Source organism: Lissotriton helveticus, chromosome 4_1 (assembly GCF_964261635.1).
Source record: "Lissotriton helveticus chromosome 4_1, aLisHel1.1, whole genome shotgun sequence".
In the NCBI taxonomy this organism is placed as follows: domain Eukaryota; kingdom Metazoa; phylum Chordata; class Amphibia; order Caudata; family Salamandridae; genus Lissotriton; species Lissotriton helveticus.
Genome location: NC_136063.1, coordinates 1,743,493,708 through 1,743,513,203, shown reverse-complemented (window position 1 = coordinate 1,743,513,203; position 19,496 = coordinate 1,743,493,708). Strand labels below are relative to the sequence as shown.

General features: G+C 42.2%; 1 protein-coding gene across 1 annotated transcript in view; it reads right to left on the bottom strand.

Moving 5' to 3' along the window:
* Positions 1-19,496, bottom strand: part of KLHL4 (kelch like family member 4) — an 804,052-nt gene that overhangs the window by 44,410 nt on the left and 740,146 nt on the right. The window lies entirely within an intron of this gene.

Genomic DNA, 19,496 nt, shown 5'->3' with positions numbered 1-19,496 from the left:
TGAGTCTCAACAACCAGCCAGTAGCGGAAAGGGTTGCTTTTTCCTGCTTTGTTCAGCATAATGTTTTGAATAGAGTATCCCTGCAGGAAGCACCATTTTGTGTCTGTGATTCCTAGAAGACTGAGCAGACCACAGGCAACTTGCTGACAATGAAGCTATGTGTGGCTGCAGGTCTGCATTAAAATAATAAAGGCAGTAACATCTAATATACCATTTTTAATTTTTTCAAGGTTGTACTTCGTAGGCAATTCTGTTGCACTACAGAAATCATTAGTAATACCGTGGTACTGTGATTGGAGGATTGTTTACTTGTTCCAATATCCTATCTCTGTAAAGATAATGTTATGTTTCTCATTTAGACAAGGCAGCTTCGTGCAGTCATGTTGGCACAAAGGTTTCACATGAAAGATAGTGCAATCAGTAGGCACTAATCTTTCCACCCTGCTTAAAAATGTGTAGCAAATTACCTCCGTATAGATCAATGACACATAGGATTGAGGTGATTAATGAAGCCATATTAGAGAAAAGAAGGTGCCCCCACTGTGGCGTCAGTGGTTAATTTGTGCCGGGGACTTCTGGCAGTGGCCACTTGTACTAATGTTTAGGAAGCAGAACTTAGTTGTCATCACCAATCTTTGACCCAGAGCAAAACAGAGAAAGGCACAAAATAGAGAAGGAAGGAGGAAGAGTCCTACAGGAAAACAGTGAAAATAGAGAGAGCAGTGATTATAGAGACCCCATAAGTATTGAGGTAAAGTGAGAATAGGCAGGGTGGTGAATGTAAGCAGTATGAGATGGAATCAAGACTATGCTGCCTTATTATCCAGACTCCAATATTTGCAAAAGAAGTTGTGGGCACTTAAGAAGAATGTAGGACCCCTGTTTTATTTCCTATGTAGGCACTGTGTGGAAGAAACAAAGCTCACCTTCTATGTGGGTATGGTGACCCTTATCCTGATAAGGTTATTAGCTGATTGACTTCCCCTTCTCTGCACTGCTTTGAACCAATATGAGGAGTTGAACACACTCACTGGAAGTAGCACAGTGTGAAAGATGATAAACAATGCAGAATGTTGAATGTTGCAGGGTACTTTAAAATAAATTAGGTTTGTCATGAATGGCAAGCCTTAGTAGACATTTTTAATTTATTAAAATATTTACAGCAGTTTGCAATAATGTTGAGGAATTTGCTCTGTATTTGTGTTTCTATGGAGGTGTATACTGCACACTAACTGCAAGGCAGGATTTCTTTGCGTACTTTAGACAGAGTTCTTGTGAATATATTTATAAACTGATCTACCTCCTATTATGTAAGAAACCTCTACCATAACAACACATCCAATTATTTTCGATGTATTATAAAAAAAAATTCAATTAAGCAATAGTTCATTTTCACTTTGCTCTCCAGGGGCCATATTACGGAAAGTATCCCGGGTGCCCAACGGGCATGTGTGTTCTCTTTGTGGGCACCTGGGGCACTTTGGTATTAGAGAAGGGGCCACAGACTCGTGTGCAGCTGCTTCTGTAATACTGATAGCACTGGTGCACATGCAACTACAGCACTATCATTAGAGGGCATTCCCTCATTTGCATGGGGTTGTAGGCCCATGCAAATGAGGGTTCAGTGACTAAATATCCTGGGACGAAATATAGAATGCCCAAAATATCAACTCCAAAATATCGAGGGACCGAATATAGAATGCCTATCTACAAACAGGTAAGTACTAAAATATCGATTCCAAAATATAGAAAGTTAAAATATAGTGAACTAAAACATCTAATTTTTTAAATGTATTAAAAACAGTATAAAAGTAATTAAATAATAAACACAATTAAATAAACATAGTTAAAATAATGTAAAAAAGCTTAAAATGTATAAATTAACATATATATTTACTTAATATTATTATAAAATAAATATTAATCTTAATTATAAAATATTTAGAACATTATTAAAAATATATTTACATATATATAAATAGACATATTATCTAAATATAAAAATAAATGATATATAATAATTTGCTTAATTAAAGTAATAATTTTATGTTAATTAATAATTTACACTGCATTAAATAAAAGAAAATTAAAAAGAATACATAGGTAAGGGAATACAATTAGTATTCACACTCGAACAATTACTAAATTAGAGAATTTGTTGGATAGTGGGTGGGTAAAAATTACTATTCCAGCTCCGGTGAGTGCAACAGTAGGGAAAGCGTTGGATAGGGGGAGGGTAAAAATGACTACTCCCACTCCAGAAAGTGCAACAGTAGGGAAAGCGTTGGATAGCGTAGGGGTAAAAATTACTATTCCCACTCCAGTGTGTGCAACAGTAGGGAAAACGTTGGATAGCGTAGGGGTAAAAATTACTATTCCCACTCCAGAGAGTACAACAGTAGAGAAAGCGTTGGATAGCGGGAGGGTAAAAATTACTATTCCCACTACAGAGAGTGCAACAGTAGGGAAAGTGTTGGATAGCAGGAGGGTAAAAATTACTATTCCCACTCCAGAGAGTGCAACAGTAGGGAAAGGGTTGGATAGCGTAGGGGTAAAAATGACTATTCCCACTCCAGTGAGTGCAAAAATAGGGAAAGTAATGATTTAATACTTAAATAAGAATACATTAATTTTCAATACCAATTTAAAATTAATTACCAATTATAAAATATTTTATAATAATTAATTATGAATACCAATAAATGTTAATTATTGAAAATTAAATAGCTATTTATAATCAATTAACAACCAATTAATCTTCAATACCAAAAATGTAAGAAGTATTAAAAAATAGCAATTAATAATTAATTAACAATAAATTATTTATAAATACACAAAATAATTTAAATAATTATTTAATTACAATTACATTACTTCCCACTATATTCCCCTATAACCCAAAACACACTCCAAATTAAACAATAAATTAACATTAATTACCAATTAAAAATTAATTAACAATTAATGAATTATCAATACATATGAATAAAAATACATATTTACTTAATTACAATTAAATTACTTCCCACCCTATTCCCCTATAAACCCACAAACCGCTACTGAACTAAGGGCCAGATGTAGGAACCCTAATCAAATTTCGGCCGTTACCGACCGGTATTAGGCATTTGGGATGTAGGTGGCTAAATTTCAGATTCGGTAATTTACCGAATCGGTATTTAAGAATTCGGTAAATTACAGTATTCTTAAATACCGATTCGGTAAATTACCGAATCTGAAATGTAGGAAGCACTCAAGAAAGTGCTTTTCACCTGTAAGGATTCAATATTTACCACCAACTACAAGTTTGTGGTAAATTACGAAAACCCTAAAAAAAGCAATTTTTTGCATTTAATAACAGTGCCATGTGGCACACATACATGCCCTTGTGCCACATGTGCACCCATGCACAATTCAGGGGTGCAACAGGGTGTCAAAGTGACACCCTGCCACCCTTGAATGTTTCCCCCCTACCGAATCGCACCAATTCGGTAATACTTACCGAGTAATTACCTACATAGCATTTACTGATTCTACAATACCAAATCGGAAAAATTTGGTATTTTAGAATCAGTAAATGTAGTTTACCTACATCTAGCCCTAAGACGCAAAATTAAATTAAAAATAATTAATAATTCTGGAGAACCGGGCCTTATGGGCCATAACGGCGCAGGGCACGCCTGATATCTCCGGGTTCACCTGCCTTATCAGACAGAGACACGAGACACTCTGTTCGGCGTAGAAAATCAGGTTTATTAGCTGCAGCTAAGCACAGTTATCCAAGAAGTACCGAAGTATATTCTTAGGAGACTGCCACTTCCTTCCGAGGCGAACAGTCTTTTATACAGTACACATGTACAATACTCACTCCCAAAACATACAGAACTGACAAATAGGAAAAGTTCGAAAACAAGCTATCGGGTATCTCGTATACGCCCTTCTTTCAGACCCCGTGTTCTCCCCTGCCCTCAAGTTAATCAGTGCAAGTGCATGTAATTCAATTTGTAGGTGGCAGGACGTATTTGCGAGCCTCAAAGGACGGTTGTGTAACAAGAGAATACACAGAAAGAATAGTGAAGGCCAGTTAAACAAGATAAAATAAAGGAAGAATGGTGAGACCCACACAGCCAACTAAGACAATGATCAATCAGTCTAGACATGGATTAAATAACTCGGCCAGTTCCTGACATCGGTTTCTTAGACAAGGACAAAGGGTTACTCTTTAACGGGAGAGGCGAGCAGCTGAAAAAGCAAAATCACGATGTTCGCCGTGTCGCCTGAGTGTGGGCAACACAAAATGGCGGCTGTCACAAAATGGCGGCTGACTACGAAGCGAAGTCGAAAATCACGGAACCTCAGACCTCCTTTTGCCATTACTCAGGCAAAACACAAAGGACTCACGCTAGTCTGAGTCAATGTCAATGGTCATGAGGTCATTGAGCTGTTGCTGCGACATCATCTTAATGTTTTCTGTTTGCTGTGACACAGGCTTTGGAACACACAAGGTGGCACAAAAACCGCAGAGAGCGGGGCCACATTGCACACAGAGACAACAGGAGAAAATGATGGCTAAAATAATTCCAAGGAAAGTTAACACTTTCCATCCTCATGTGGACAGTAGTCCCCAAAACCATCCCATCACAGACCAATCTCCTGAGTCCTGATGAATAGACTCGGAAATGACAAGTAGCTTAGAAATGGCTTGGTATACTGTAGGAGCATTATCCGTAATGTAAATGCAGCAACTAGACCCAATCAATTTACAAACTCCTCCTCTATCAGCAAGGACAATGTCTAACACCATTCTGTTTTGTAAAGTCATAAGACGATCCGCCTGAAGTTCAGCCGTCAAATTACTCAAGGCTCCAGAAGTTACATTTATTGTAGCCTCGACAACACAAACCAACTGTCTAATGTTTCTGCTATTGACCATTGGGCCCCAAAAGGGGAGAAACCCTTTAATGAAGTTTCCTCCCTCTTGTCCAGCTGTGTCTCCAGAATCAATAACTCCTCTACCATATGTTTTCCTGTGATGTCCTGAAGGAGCAGTGTATGTAGGAGGAAGAAGGAAAGCTATATAACATGTTCCTGAAAAATAGGCTGGAAGCCAGGTGTAGGCCCTATCATGACAGATAAAATATGTACCTTGTGATGGTACTAGCGGAGAAGAAATCGAGGGGGAATAAACGTAGGTATGGGAACAAACACTCTTTTCCTGTGTATTCTTATTGTTCTGACCTGTTATTTGCAAACACAAGGTGCCTCTATGCGGTACTGTCCAAATTGGTAAGGATCTTCTTTCTTTCGCTCTATCAGTGAGGCTAGTAATGTATCGAGTCGCATTCCAACCATCATATGCTCGTTTCTCATCCACGGGAATCTTACTAATATCAGCAATTTTGGCCATAGTCACTATTCCTTTAATGAAAGGACTATGACTATAGTCTGATCCACCAGCATATAGATCACCAGGAGGATATCGAAGTTGGTTCTGATATGCATTGGAAAACATAGCCAAATAAGCCCAAGCGGAACCCTCATATGAAAACGGGAGAACTAAATATGGCATCCCTTTCTCAGCGTTATGGGGTAAAAGCCCACAAACCCAACAATCAGTAGTGTTAACTACCAGTTGATGCTGATGTAACAACTGGATAAAAGAATTGTTAAAATATTCTAGCCTCCTAACTTGTTCATGGTCTGGGAGTGTGTAGAACTTATGCGGAGAGTCAGTAGAAAAAGAGAGCAGAGGAACAGAAGTTGGAACAGGTGCTTGCTGCATAGTGTGGACAATCCAACATACAAAAGCTAATGAAATACATAAACACACTAGAATACATAGTGCCACGCCACATCGACTAAATAGCAGTTTCTTGTATTTGTTTCTTTTCACAATCATAACATCATTCCCTTCCATCTTAGTATCCACTACTCTAAAGACGTTGCTCACGATAATCTTCCTAGATCACTTGGCTGTGATTATAAGCCGTTCTATGACACTGCAAGTCCTGTTGACCTAGTCACTATTCAGGTCACAGCTCAAGACTCCTACCGTGACCCTGCAACTTGATGGATAGTGGAAAGGAAATACCTTTACCAAAAAAGAAAACACAGTTCAATTGTCTTTTGACAACCTGGGTCTTAGGTTGTACCGTGTCTTGCCAGGTATCGTTTGGTCCTTAAACAGAGTCTCTGGTTTAGTAGTGTCCAATCTTAGATGAGGTGGTACAGCTTCTTGTAGCACATCATCATCTTCTTTTTCAGAGTTTGTCCAGTCTAGGCGTGCACTACTAAAAGGTACAAATCGAGGTACTTTCTCACATTCGTTATCGCCAATGCCTTCTTGAACCCACTGATCATAGGGTAAAGGCAGGGGTACCCTTTTCCAGTGCACGCTGTGGACCCAGTTCTTCTTCCCAACGACTAACTGCTGTACGGGTGATGAGAAGCACATCTCGTGGCGGCCCCCAACGAGGTTCCTGATTCTTTTTCCTCTGAAAGTTCTTCAGACAAACATAATCTCCAGGTCGGATGGAGTGACCTGGATCTGAGGAAGCCTCCGGTAAAGCGTTTTGGACCTGTTTATGAATAACACGTAATTTAGTGGTGAGGTCATGCAAGTAGTCAACCAACAATGGGTATGGAATGTCAGAGTATCTATTTGGTCGAGGGACTCCCCAAACGTTAGCTGGGTGTCCGAAAACGACCTCATAAGGACTAAGTCCTAAACGAGAATGCACAGTTGTTCTCGTAGAGAGAAGTGCCAAAGGTAAAGCATCAGGCCAAGCGAGGCCTGTGCTGGCCTGAATCTTTGCTAATTTGAGCTTGAGAGTGCCATTATAGCACTCTACCAAACCCGCTGACTGAGGATGGTTTGACGCATGGAGTTTCGGTCTAATACCAAGACCCGCACACACCTTCTGCATAATTTGACCCACTAATTCACTTCCATTGTCACTCCAGACAATGCGCGGCAAACCAAACCTTGGGAAGAATTCTTTCAAAAGAACTTTGGCAGTAGACAAGGCAGTATTATCCTTTAGGGGGTAAGCCTCTATCCATCTGGAAAAGGCACAGACCACCACAAGGACATACTTAAGGTTGTTGGAACGTTCCATATGGATATAATCTATTTGTAAAACCTCGAAAGGATCCGTAGGAGGAGCAAAATGACCTGCCGGAGTTGGGGTTCCCTTTCCTGGATTATGCATTAAACAAACAATACAATGCTTCACTACATTTTCCGCACATTTAGGAATACCTTAATTCTGCCATACTAGAGCCAGAAGCTTACATATTCCTTTCACACTGATATGAGCTGGACCATGCGCCATAGTAACTACAGGTAATACATAGGCATCTGGTAACAACCATCTTTGGTTTTCCGACAATTCCGTCCAACATCCTGTCTCATCCAACATTCCCGTACTTTCTCTCCACTTGCTCAATTCCTTTTCAGTTGCTTCTGCTTGAATCATTTTCACATTTTCCACTGTGTCTTCACACATACCTCCTTCTCTGACCCAATTTGCAGGGCCTGCAACATACATATGGCTCTTAACATTTCTCGCTGTCTCCTTCGCTACTTCATCTGCAAATGCATTCTCACGACCTACATCATCAATGATTCTCTTATGCGCACTGCACTTTACAATCGCTACTTGGGTAGGCAAAGTAAGTGATTCAAGAAGATCAGTAACCAACTGACCATGCTGTATTTTAGTCCCATGGGAAGTAAAGAATCCTCTTTCCTTCCACAAGCGACCAAAACTATGAGCCACGCCAAAGGCATATTGGCTATCAGTGTAGACAGTCACTCTCTTTCCTTTCACTAACACGCAGGCTCTTGTCAGCGCAATCAACTCAGCTGCTTGTGCTGAATTGTGTGTGATATGTGCAGTTTCTACTATTGTATGCAAAGTGGTAACAGCATAGGCTGCAGTCGTATCACCATTAGGAAGCTTAAAACACGAGCCATCTACCGATAGGATCCCATCCTGATCCACGAGTGGCGTATCCTTTAGATCTATTCTGCCTCTAGTTTCCTCCTCCGTTCGGAGAAGACGATAATGCTGATTTTGTGTACCCTCCTCTTCTGGAGTAGGTAACAACGTTGCTGGGTTCAAAACATTGCATCGTTTGATGTGTATGTGGCTTGCTAAAAGCGTCAACTCATACCCAGACAAACGAGCACTCGTCATATGTTGCGTTTTCGTTCTATTCAAAAGAGTATCTACTGCATGTGGTACCATAACAACAAGAGTGTGATCCAATACAAATCCAGCATATTGACGAATAGAGATCGCCACTGCTGCTGTTGCTCTGAGACAACTAGGAAATGCCTTGGCTACTGGATCCAAAGTAGCCAAAAAATAGGCACATGGCCTTTGTTTGTCTCCAAATTGTTGTGTTAAAACAGACAATGCACAACCTTCCCGTTCATGCACGTAGAGTGTAAAAGGCTTACTATAGTCTGGAGTACCCAACACAGGAGCAGAACACAAAGCAGTACGTAAGTCAGAAAAACTCTTCTGACATTCGTCAGTCCATGGAAGAGGTTGGGGTGTGTCTTTCAGAGTAAGCGCCAACAAAGGTTTAGCTAGCAGAGAAAAATTTGGGATCCACTGTCTGCAATAGGAGGTAATACCCAAAAAGGCACGCACTTCCTTTTGCGTGGATGGTACAGACATTCGTGAAATTGCATGAATACGTTCTGGAGTCAATCGCCTTCCCTCCTTCGACAAGAGATGACCTAAATAGGTAACCTCTTGTTGGCAATATTGTAACTTAGAGGGTGACACCTTATGATGTAAATCTGACAAGTGGGCCAAAAGTTAAATAGTCGCATCTTTACAAACCTCTTCCGAATCAGCAGCCACCAACAAATCATCCACATACTGAATTAGAGTAGCACCGGAAGGCAAAGAGAAGAAATCCAATTGGGATTTCAAAGCTTGGCTATAAATGGAGGGACTTTCACAGTAGCCTTGAGGTGCATGTTTAAATCTAAAGCTTCGGCCTCCAAGAGAGAAACCAAAGAGATCTCTACTTTCCTTAGCAATAGGAATACTAAAGAAAGCATTCTTAAGATCGATAACTGAGAACCAAGCAGCCGAAGCAGGTACCATTGTGAGCAAAGCAGTAATATCTGGGACAACAGGAAACTGAGGGACAACTATTTTGTTGACTTCTCGAAGATCAATCACAAAACGATACACAGGTGGCTTGGAAGGATCGATACGTTTAAGAACAGGCAAAACCGTGCTGTTGCAAACGTTTCCTCTCGTTTCTTCAATGACACCTTTCTGAACTAAATCATGCACAATAGCCAACAGAGCTCTTTCACCATCACTAGAAATCTTGTATTGAGGAATACGTGGCAACTGAACATCTGGCTTGACAGTAATCACATAAGGTGGTTATCTGAGCAAACCAACATCATTCGGACCCGTGGCCCAAAGCGTAGCAGGAAGTGAACGCAATTCAAGTGGTAGCTGATCTTTGGACAGATACATAGGAGAAATCAATTTGTCTCCCAACGTAAGATGTACACCAGAGGGGGAACAATACAACGTTGCATGTAGACGTTTCAATAAATCCAAGCCCAACAAATTCTCACCGCTACCAGTCGTTAAGATGAGCGGGGCTTCCAAATCGTAAGGACCAATAGAAATGGGTAAAGGACGTGAAACTGGATTGCTAACTGGGGCGCCAGAGAATCCTACAGAAACATTCGTTGAGCCAGACAAAGGTGCCCCAGGGAGTTTGGAGTAAATAATAGAACTTCTCATTGCACCAGTATCCAGAAGAAACGGCTCTGTAACACCCAATGCTACAACATCAACATAAGGTCCATTCTGATCCACTGGAACTGATACGACTCCCTTGCTCTGTCTATGGCTGTCCTAACTGGTGTGAAAATCAGGACTTTCACTCTCCACATAATAATCGTCATTATAATATTGCGCAGACTGATAATTCTGTTGATCAAAATAATTCATAGTATTCTGCGGGGGTAAGGAACGCTGTTCTTGAGACAACGCACCTCGCCCTCTACCTCTAGGCGTTGACTGGAAACCACCACGACCTCGTGGCACAGATTGTCCACCAGTACGTTGTAGTAAGACCGGACAATTAATTTTAAAATGACCTTCCTCTTTACAATAGGCACATTGATTAGGACCCAACGGAGGTCGCGGAACAAAAGGCGTAGGGTTTTGTAACAATTTCTGAAACTGTGGAGGCTGTTGCGATTGGGGCTGACCGGAACGAGGAGGATAAGCCTGCTGCAAAAGAATCTTCGTTTTCAATTCTTTAGTCTTTTTCTCTGCTTTATCCTTTTCTTCCTTATCCCTGTTCTCATAATGCTGAGCAGTAGCTAATATCTGGGCAGTCGATGAAACGGCCCATGAACTCTCTGATTGTTTCAATTTGTGGGATAATTCCGGAAGTAAATTAAAGACAAATTTGTCCACAAATAATCGCTGTCCACCTTCAGTACTCATATCTTGACCACTATAGTCGATGAAAGTTTCTTCGAAACGAGTAAAGAAATCGGAGACACTTTCATCAGTCGTTTGCTTGCATGCCGCTAACTTATCCCAATTAACTCGTACAGCAGGCATCATCGTTTTTATGAGAGCTATTATTTTACCAGGTAATTCTATAATCAAATCATCGGGTTTAGCACCACCTATTTGTCCTGCATCTGCGGCTCTTATAGCAGCCCAGTCACCATCCAAAGCTTGATCGTGGTCCTCCTTACGAATCTTAGCCCATAATGCTTGTGGGACTACATTTCCCATCAGCAAATCAATATCTGCCAAATTCATAATACACGCATCAACAGTCTGGGACAGCTCTTTATAATACCCAGCGGGATTCTTACGAGGGTCCGGTAAAGACTGTTTAAGCGCCAGAACGTCCGATCTTTTCCAAGGGTCATGTACCCATATACGCTGAAAATGAGCAGGGACACCTGGAACATTACCTACTTGCGCAACCGCTTCTCTCCATACTGGAGGAACTTCTCGCATAGGATATTGTTTCATTTTACGCCGAACCGCAGGATCAGGTTCAAGAGGAGTTTGAGAGAAAAAGGAAGACCGGAAAGTAACAAGTTTATGGACAGCGTGCTCTACATCAGAATCCACAATAACTCCCTTCTCGAACAAGCCCTGAGGAGGTATATCCAAATCCATATCTCCCCATGCTTTGATAAGAGTATTACACATTACATTAAAACCATACCTCTGCGTAGGCGCATTCCATTGAAGAAAAGTGTCTAAAATATCACGCACACTATACTGTGGACCACTCATGATCCAATTACGAGCGAGAGAATCTAACTTAATCTGTTCTTCCAAGTCCGGAATTTGGCTGCGAGATTGCCTTCGAGGCGAGGCAGGAGAAAAATGAAGCGGCCCAAGAAAAGGTGACAAAAGACCGGAAACAGTGTTAACTATTTGTTGACGAGCTGTAGGAGAATCTGACACTAGAACAGGAGACAATGTATTCTGTACAGCAGGAGAAGAGCTAGTGGCAAAAGAAACTGAAGGTAAAGAAGACTGAGGCATAAAAGACTGAGGACAGAAGTCGGTGGCAAGGGTGGCGGAGGTGGAATCACTGGAAGAGGCAATTGGGCAAGAACCGGAACAGCCGGATTAGCAGCTGGTTGCTGGACAACAAGTTGCAATGGGAGTGCATTAGCACCCAATACATAGGGTGGAGGTAATCTCAACAAATGGGACATAAAAGGATCTTCCTCACGATCCTTATTCTTTGAGGAAGCAGGCAACACAGGATAACATCTATTTATTGCCATACGATGCTGTCTTTCCGAAACGTCAATCATCTGATCAGCCTCATTATTTTTAAACTGCTGGGCAGCCTGTAATATCGTCATATCTTGCGCTTTTTTATCTTTCTTTGCTTGTTTAATTTCTTTCTGTTTGGCTTCTTTATGCCAGAGTCAAACATTGCCGGACGGGCTTTTCTCTTAAACAATATTGCTTCTAAATTATCTAATATGTCAGGCTCAATACTACCATTGTGTGGCCACTGTAAAACACCATCTTTTTTGAGTATCGAATCCAAGTTTCATTGAAAATAATAGGACCAAGGCCATGTTTCGAATAGAGCTCATAAGTGGGAGTTCCAACCGGAGGAATCGGACAAGAGTCCTCTAGCCGGGAATCCCTAGAACAACCCAAACAACAAAATTTCTTAAACTTACTAAATCCAGGCATTTCGTAACGAACTGGACTTTACAAACGTCAAGATTTTTTTTTCTTTTTTTTATTAAGACAATAGTCACAGCACAAACGTACTTACCCCTCGGCTTCGATAAGTGCACTGATCGAATAACAAAAAAACAAAACAAAGAGTGGGCGCTACCCACGAATACTTAACTAAATGTTTTCTCACGCCAACAGATGTCCATCTAACGTCTCGCAATACCAATCATCACCAGAGGGCCAAGGCAGGGCGACAGTCAGGGCAGCCGTCGTCAGCAGCCTTTGGAAAGGAGTAGCCGCGCTGTAAAAGACCTTTGGTCCACTTCAACATACAGGGGTCGCTCTCGGGATACGCGAATCCTCCAGAATTTTCTTGTGAAGCTCCTCACGATCTTTGGGCTGAACCACTACCACTGAAGTTGCCCCACGTTGTGACGCCAATTGGATAACCGGGCCTTATGGGCCTAGCGGCGCAGGGCACGCCTGATATCTCCGGGTTCACCTGCCTTATCAGACAGAGACACAAGACACTCTGTTCGGCGTAGAAAATCAGGTTTATTAGCTGCAGCTAAGCACAGTTATCCAAGAAGTACAGAAGTATATTCTTAGGAGACTGCCACTTCATTCCGTGGCGAACAGTCTTTTATACAGTACACATTTACAATACTCACTCCCAAATCATACAGAACTGACAAATGGGAAAAGTTTGAAAACAAGCTATCGGGTATCTCGTATACGCCCTTCTTTCAGACCCCGTGTTCTCCCCTCCCCTCAAGTTAATCAGTGCTAGTGCATGTAATTCAATTTGCAGGTGGCAGGACGTATTTGCGAGGGATGTATGACGTTACAACGCATACTTTTACTCCGCGTACCATTACAACGCGGTATTTACAACGAATACCGTTACAACGCATAGCGCTTTGGGGTGCTGGATAGTGGTAAGTATAATTTACTATTCTAACTCCAGTCCCCGTGGACCCTAGGGAAGGTGTTGGATAGTAAATTAAACTTACCTCTTATCCTAGAGCGCCCCCCAGCGCAATGCGTTGTAATGCCATGCGTTGTAATGCCCGCGTTGTAATGGTAGTGCGGAGTAAAAGTTGCGTCGTAACGGGTGTATACCATTTGCGAGCCTCAAAGGACATTTGTGTAACAAGAGAATACACAGAAAGAATAGTGAAAGCCAGTTAAACAAGATGAAATAAAGGAAGAATGGTGAGACCCACACAGCCAACTAAGACAAGGATCAATCAGTCTAGACATGGATTAACTAACTCGGCAAGTTCCTGACATCGGTTTCTTAGACAAGGACAAAGGGTTACTCTTTAACGGGAGAGGCGAGCAGCTGAAAAAGCAAAAACACTATGTTCGCCGTGTCGCCTGAGTGAGGGAAACACAAAATGGCGTCTGTCACAAAATGGCGGCTGACTACGAAGCGAAGTCGAAAATCACGGTACCTCAATTCATAAAAACGAATATTTAATTTACTATAATTAAATTACTTCCCACCCTAATCCCCTATAAACCCACAACTTGCTATGGAATTAAATTACGCACAAATTAAATAACATAACATTCATTACTTTAAAAAATGTAACATACATTACAAAAATAATATATATTTTTAACACATATACTAGCATACATAACAGTAAAAAAATATTCAATATTATGGAAATCGATATTTCTTACCTCAATTTTGATATTCTATCCAACTATATTTTGGTAATTCGATATTATGGGCTATCTATATTTTTAATTCGATATTCTGGGCAGTCTATATTTTGGATTCGATATTTAGGGTATTCACCGCAAATGAGGGAATCACTTTGCCTCTGCGCTTTTGCTTTATTATGGATCCAGTTGCCTTGTTCAGAGTACCTAGGGCATTGCTCTAGCATATTTAAATAATAAAGGGGTATAATATGCCATTCACTGAGTGTACAGCTGCCTCGTCCGGAAATGTGGCCATGTAATACCTCAAAGCTGAGAAATGAAGCTTCCAACACTGTTCTCAAGTTGAGTTTACCTTATTTTCTTGTATCTATTTATTTTGGATAGCTCGAAATTAGTGCTTAAAATTAGACCATTTTGAACGCAACAAGTTTACTCATTGTCTCTGTTTTCTAAACCCTTCCATAGAATGAAATAGTACTCAAACTATTTCTCCGGTAGGTTCAATTGGCAAAGGTTGGCATTTCTTCAAAATAGACATAATTTGTAGATATCCCAACTTATTTTGCACTGAGCTTCTGGTAAGGGAGAGTTGAACTGCTTCCCAAGAGATCAGAGCTTCTTGTATCAAACAATCCCTGACTTTTCAAGCGGTGTCAGTACATTGCGCACTTGCTACAATGCTGCTGCGTTCTTGAACCACCTTTTGATACAGCCAAAAACAAGATAGGTGGTCTACATCAATAGAGACATTCGAGGATTTCCTTGTTGCACTTGAAGAGACTGAAAACAAAAAGATTGCCAAGTACCTCAAAATTCTTGCTGGTGATGGTGTGAAAGAAATGAAAAGAAAATACTGTGAACTCATGAAGAAATTACATATTTTTAGATTGAAGAAAAAATGCATTAAAAGTTCAATCCAGTACCCAACGTTGATTACGAAAGATACATTTTCCATCAAGAATGCCAAAGAGATGGTGAAGCCATTGATAAGATTGTGAAGAGACTTGATACACTCATCAAACACTGTAAGTTCAATTAATTTAATGATAAGAAAGTTATGCGACTTAGAGTTATTGATAGATGTTTATCCGATTCAGTCCGGCAATAAATGCTGAGAGAAACTCTTAGGCCCCCATTAGGATGGCGGGCGGACTTTGCCCGCCCGCCATCCTCATGGTACTAGGGACTGCCCGCCATAAGGGCGGGGGTCCCGTGCATGGCATAAGGATGAGCCGGCTACAGTGGCGGGCGCATCCAGCATCCTACCATTGTGGCGGGCGGTGCACTCAGCACCGCCCGCCACAATGGTAGGAAGGCATGCAGTGCACTTTCATGCATAACATGGCAGGCACCGCGCGTTGCCTACCATGTTGTGCATGAAACTGCTGGCGGGTACCATAAGTACCCCCCATGAGCACCCCCGCCCCCCAGAGCAGACTCCGCATGTCCCGCCACGGAAAGGCATTGAAAATTGCGCCATCATATAAACCCTTTTCCGCCCCGGTCACAAGGCGACCAGGGCGGAAGAGCGGCGGACGGTCTGTTCGTCCACCGCGGACCTCCAGCCATGTTAATATGGCCGGGGGTCTTTGCAGCAAGGATGGCAGGCCGATTGCCCCCGCCAGGCCGGCAGTGGCTACCTCGAACCTGGCGGAGGCAATCCGTCCACCATCCTAATGGGGCCCTTAGTCTTGAGCGAGTGTTGATGATTGCCAGAGCTGAGGAACGTGCTGAAAAACAAGCCACTGACATGGAGGCTGGAGGTGCCTAAAGTGAATCAGACACGTGCAGAAAAAGTAAGCTAGAGCAATAGATTGAAGGACACAAAGTGTTGTCTACTAGTAAAAAGAATTTATGTTTTAGATGTGAATTTTCATTTCCGCATGAAGGTAAATGTCCCGCCATCGGCAAAGTGAAGGAAAAAGCAAGTGCATCACAGCGCAAAGACAAAATGGCCACCACAACATTCCAGAAACAATATTTGACATATACCCACAAAGGCCAAGCATTGACATCAATTGAGGCAAATTGACACTGAACGAAGTTGACTGTCAAATGAATCATCATCAAACATTTCATCCACTTCATAATCCAGTGAAAGTGAGAAAGACTGTTGCGCTATCTCAATTGTTACCTCAGAGAAACATGTGCATGTCGGACTGGCTGTATGCGAGTAAAACTGTTAGTCAAAGAATTTTGATTGAATTGGTTCGCGCGCTACCTGTGTTTAGGATGAGTTTAAACAGTTCAATGTGCTCCTTGGGTGTGTACTCCAGTCTTGTACACAAAAGTATCAGTAAAAAGCATTCCTTGCAATAGGGGATGTCCCCTTGGGCACAACTGGGTCTGTGAGGGGTTGTAGATGCTGTATTCTTAGTATAAACAATAATTCTCCGGTGGATGTTTACTTATTCATATGTTATTATTCTTCATATGAATTCTTTCAATGTATGTTTTTTTTTTCTCCGAAAAATTACTTTCGAGTTCTTAGTTGATACTCCTCATGCTCCAATCCATTTCGGGTAGAACACCCTTGTAAATTAATGTAAATGAGACTTAAAACATGAGGGGACTCTGTGTGGCAAAATCACGGGTTAGAGTGGTTTAAACTGTGTCATTGCTGGCTACCGGTTGTGGTCAAACAAAAATGTAAAAATCATGTGGGAGTGGAGTTAATTTGCTGTTTAAACTGTGTCATTGTAAACTGCCGGTTGCGTTTGAACGAAAATGTGAAAATCGTGTGGGGGTGAAGTTAATTTGCGGCTACATGCTGCTTAAGATCCGCCCAAATTCGTATGGTCGAAGAGACCCATGTTGTATGCTGTCGATATGAGGTGACACGGGTCTTAACAAAAAGTGAGCTTTTCCGGTCCTATCTTAATGTTCATCGATATGCGGATGCTTGATATAAAAATCGATTATACAGTGTCACATACTAACAAGTAGGTCAACCCTAGTGAAACCAAATACTTACAGGAGTATTCGCACCTAGTGTGCTCTGTTGGTTTGAAGGTGATATCTTCCCCGTGTTGGTTAGCTAAGTGTTATGTAGCATTCAACCAGCAACTTACCAAACATTCACAAGAGGTAAATGAGAGAAAAATATGAAAATTCCTTCGAGATACAGTGGACTACAAGCTGGGAGAGGTGTACAGCTGGGCGGAGGTGTACGCACGCCGCCGACAAGACAGACCAGATACACAACAATGGAAAACATCATCCTCTGGCAGTGACATATGTAACATACTGAGGGAGACATTCAACAAACCAAGATTTCAAAAGCAACCGACTGCATTGAGAGAACAGCCACATACTTCTTGAGAATCACACCAGCACACTCCTGGAGAGCCTTTTTTAGAAGTAGGCCAACAAGAAAAAGAAGACCCCAGAGGGGTAAAGAAAAAAGAAGCTCCAAATACCAGGAGCACTCCTGCTGGAGGGGAAAAGGACAAGGGGAAGAAAACCTAAGTGAACTGAAATTAGTGATCAAGATTTCAGATGAACCTTTGGAAGAAATGGAGCTGAGGACATTACAAAAAGGAACGTCTTTCATACCCATGCCACACACAACCAATTTAGAACTCGAAGTGAGTTTCTTTAAGCTGTAGAGAAAACTACGCCTTAGATATTTTTTGAAAATGTTTTGCAAGAACGACTCACCGCAGAAGAAGATCAACTGCGGGGCCTTACTCCCCGCAGCACATACATGCCACCTGTTAGTCACAAGACCCTGAACATATTAGAACATTTGGTTCACATGGATTTAGCTAAATTAAACTACTCTAAAAGATTGAGAAAAAATAACTTAACGCAAAAAGAATTGTGTATTCTGAAGAAAATTGCCAATAATCCAAAGATTATATGCCAGAAGGCAGGCAAATAATAATAATAATAATAATAATAATAATAATAATGATAATAATAATAATAATAATAATAATACGGCATTTTATAAAGCGCGATCAGCTACCTCACAAGGAGGTGTCCCGGCGCTAAAAAGAACAGGTTTGACTATGAGGACTAGAGTATTAGCGCCTAGCGCGATTGGGTGAAAAGCCAGGTCTTTATCATCCGCTTAAAGCAGAGCTCGGAGGGGGCCTGCTGAAGCGCTGGGGGCAGGATGTTCCAGAGTGCCGCCACATTGGCAGAAAAAGTTCGTCCACCCAACTGAGCCCTTTTTGCTCGTGGAACTGCAAGCTGAACGCGGCAGTTGGAGCGAAGAGAGCGGGCCTGGGTATATCTCGGCAGTCGAGTTTTCAGATAATTTGGGCAGGGGCCATACAGAGCTCTAAAGGCCAGCGTAAGTGCCTTAAATTTGATTCTACTGGCTACTGGTAGCCAGTGAAGTGAAAGAAGGTGCGGAGAGACCGAATGCTTGAGAGGGATCCGCATTAACAGCCTCGCAGCCGCATTTTGGACCAGTTGCAACCGCAGAATTAGGTACTTAGGTAAGCCCAGATAGAGGCCGTTTGCGTAATCCAGCCTAGATGTCACTGTGGCATGGATTACTGTTTTTCGGCAGCTCTCTGGTAGGAGTCGCAGAATCTTGCGAAGATTCCTCAGCTTACTCAGACAGCAGCCAACTACTTGCTGGATGTGCGAGGCAAAGGACAAACTGTCCTCCCACCGCACCCCCAGATTTTTTGCCGTATGGCTAGGCGAAGGGGCCTGTCCCATCTATGCCGGCCACCAAAGTTCTGAGGGTGGAGGGGGGCCTTTGCCAAAAAAGATCACTTCCGTCTTATTTGCATTAAGTTTTAATTTGTTTGTGTTCATCCAGCATGCAACATCTTGGAGACATCCCTTGAAACTCGAAAAGGACGCCTCCGACACCTCCGAATACGGAAACACCAGTTGGGTGTCGTCGGCATATGAGATTGCCTTGACCCCCCCAATTGGCAATCAACGTAAAAAGTGGAGCCAGGAATATATTAAATAATAGTGGGCTAAGTGCCGACCCCTGAGGGACGCCACAGCTGAGGACCTTGGGTGTTGAGGACACAGTCCCCAGCGCCACCTTCTGTGTTCTCTGAGTCAGAAACGACTGTATCCACCCCAGTGCCTGGTCCTGGATGCCTATCTCAGCCAGTCGCATCAGCAGCCTAGGGTGGTCGACCGTATCAAAAGCGGCGGACAGATCCAGGAGCACCAGCATCGCTGAGTCTCCTGAATCCATCGTCCACCTTACTGACTCTGCCACCTCAATTAGTGCTGTCTCAGTGCTGAAGCCGGGCCTAAAGCCTGATTGCGTCTCATGCAATATCCTGTTTTCTTCAATGAATTTACTTAGCTGGCGCTGGATTACTTTCTCCAACATTTTACCCGGCGCTGCCAACAGAGAAATCGGACGAAGATTACTAAGGTCCTTGGGATCCCCATTTGGTTTTTTCTTTTGCGGCAGGAGAGTGGCATGTTTCCATAACTTCGGAAACACCCCGGAGGAGATGGACATATTCCAAATCTGCTGTATTGTGGGAGCCACAAAGTCAGCTATAGTGCTCCAGATTTTAGGTGGACAAGGGTCGTCGGGTGACCCTGACTTACAGCGGCTTCATTCCTGCATAACCACGATCAGAGCTATCGGCT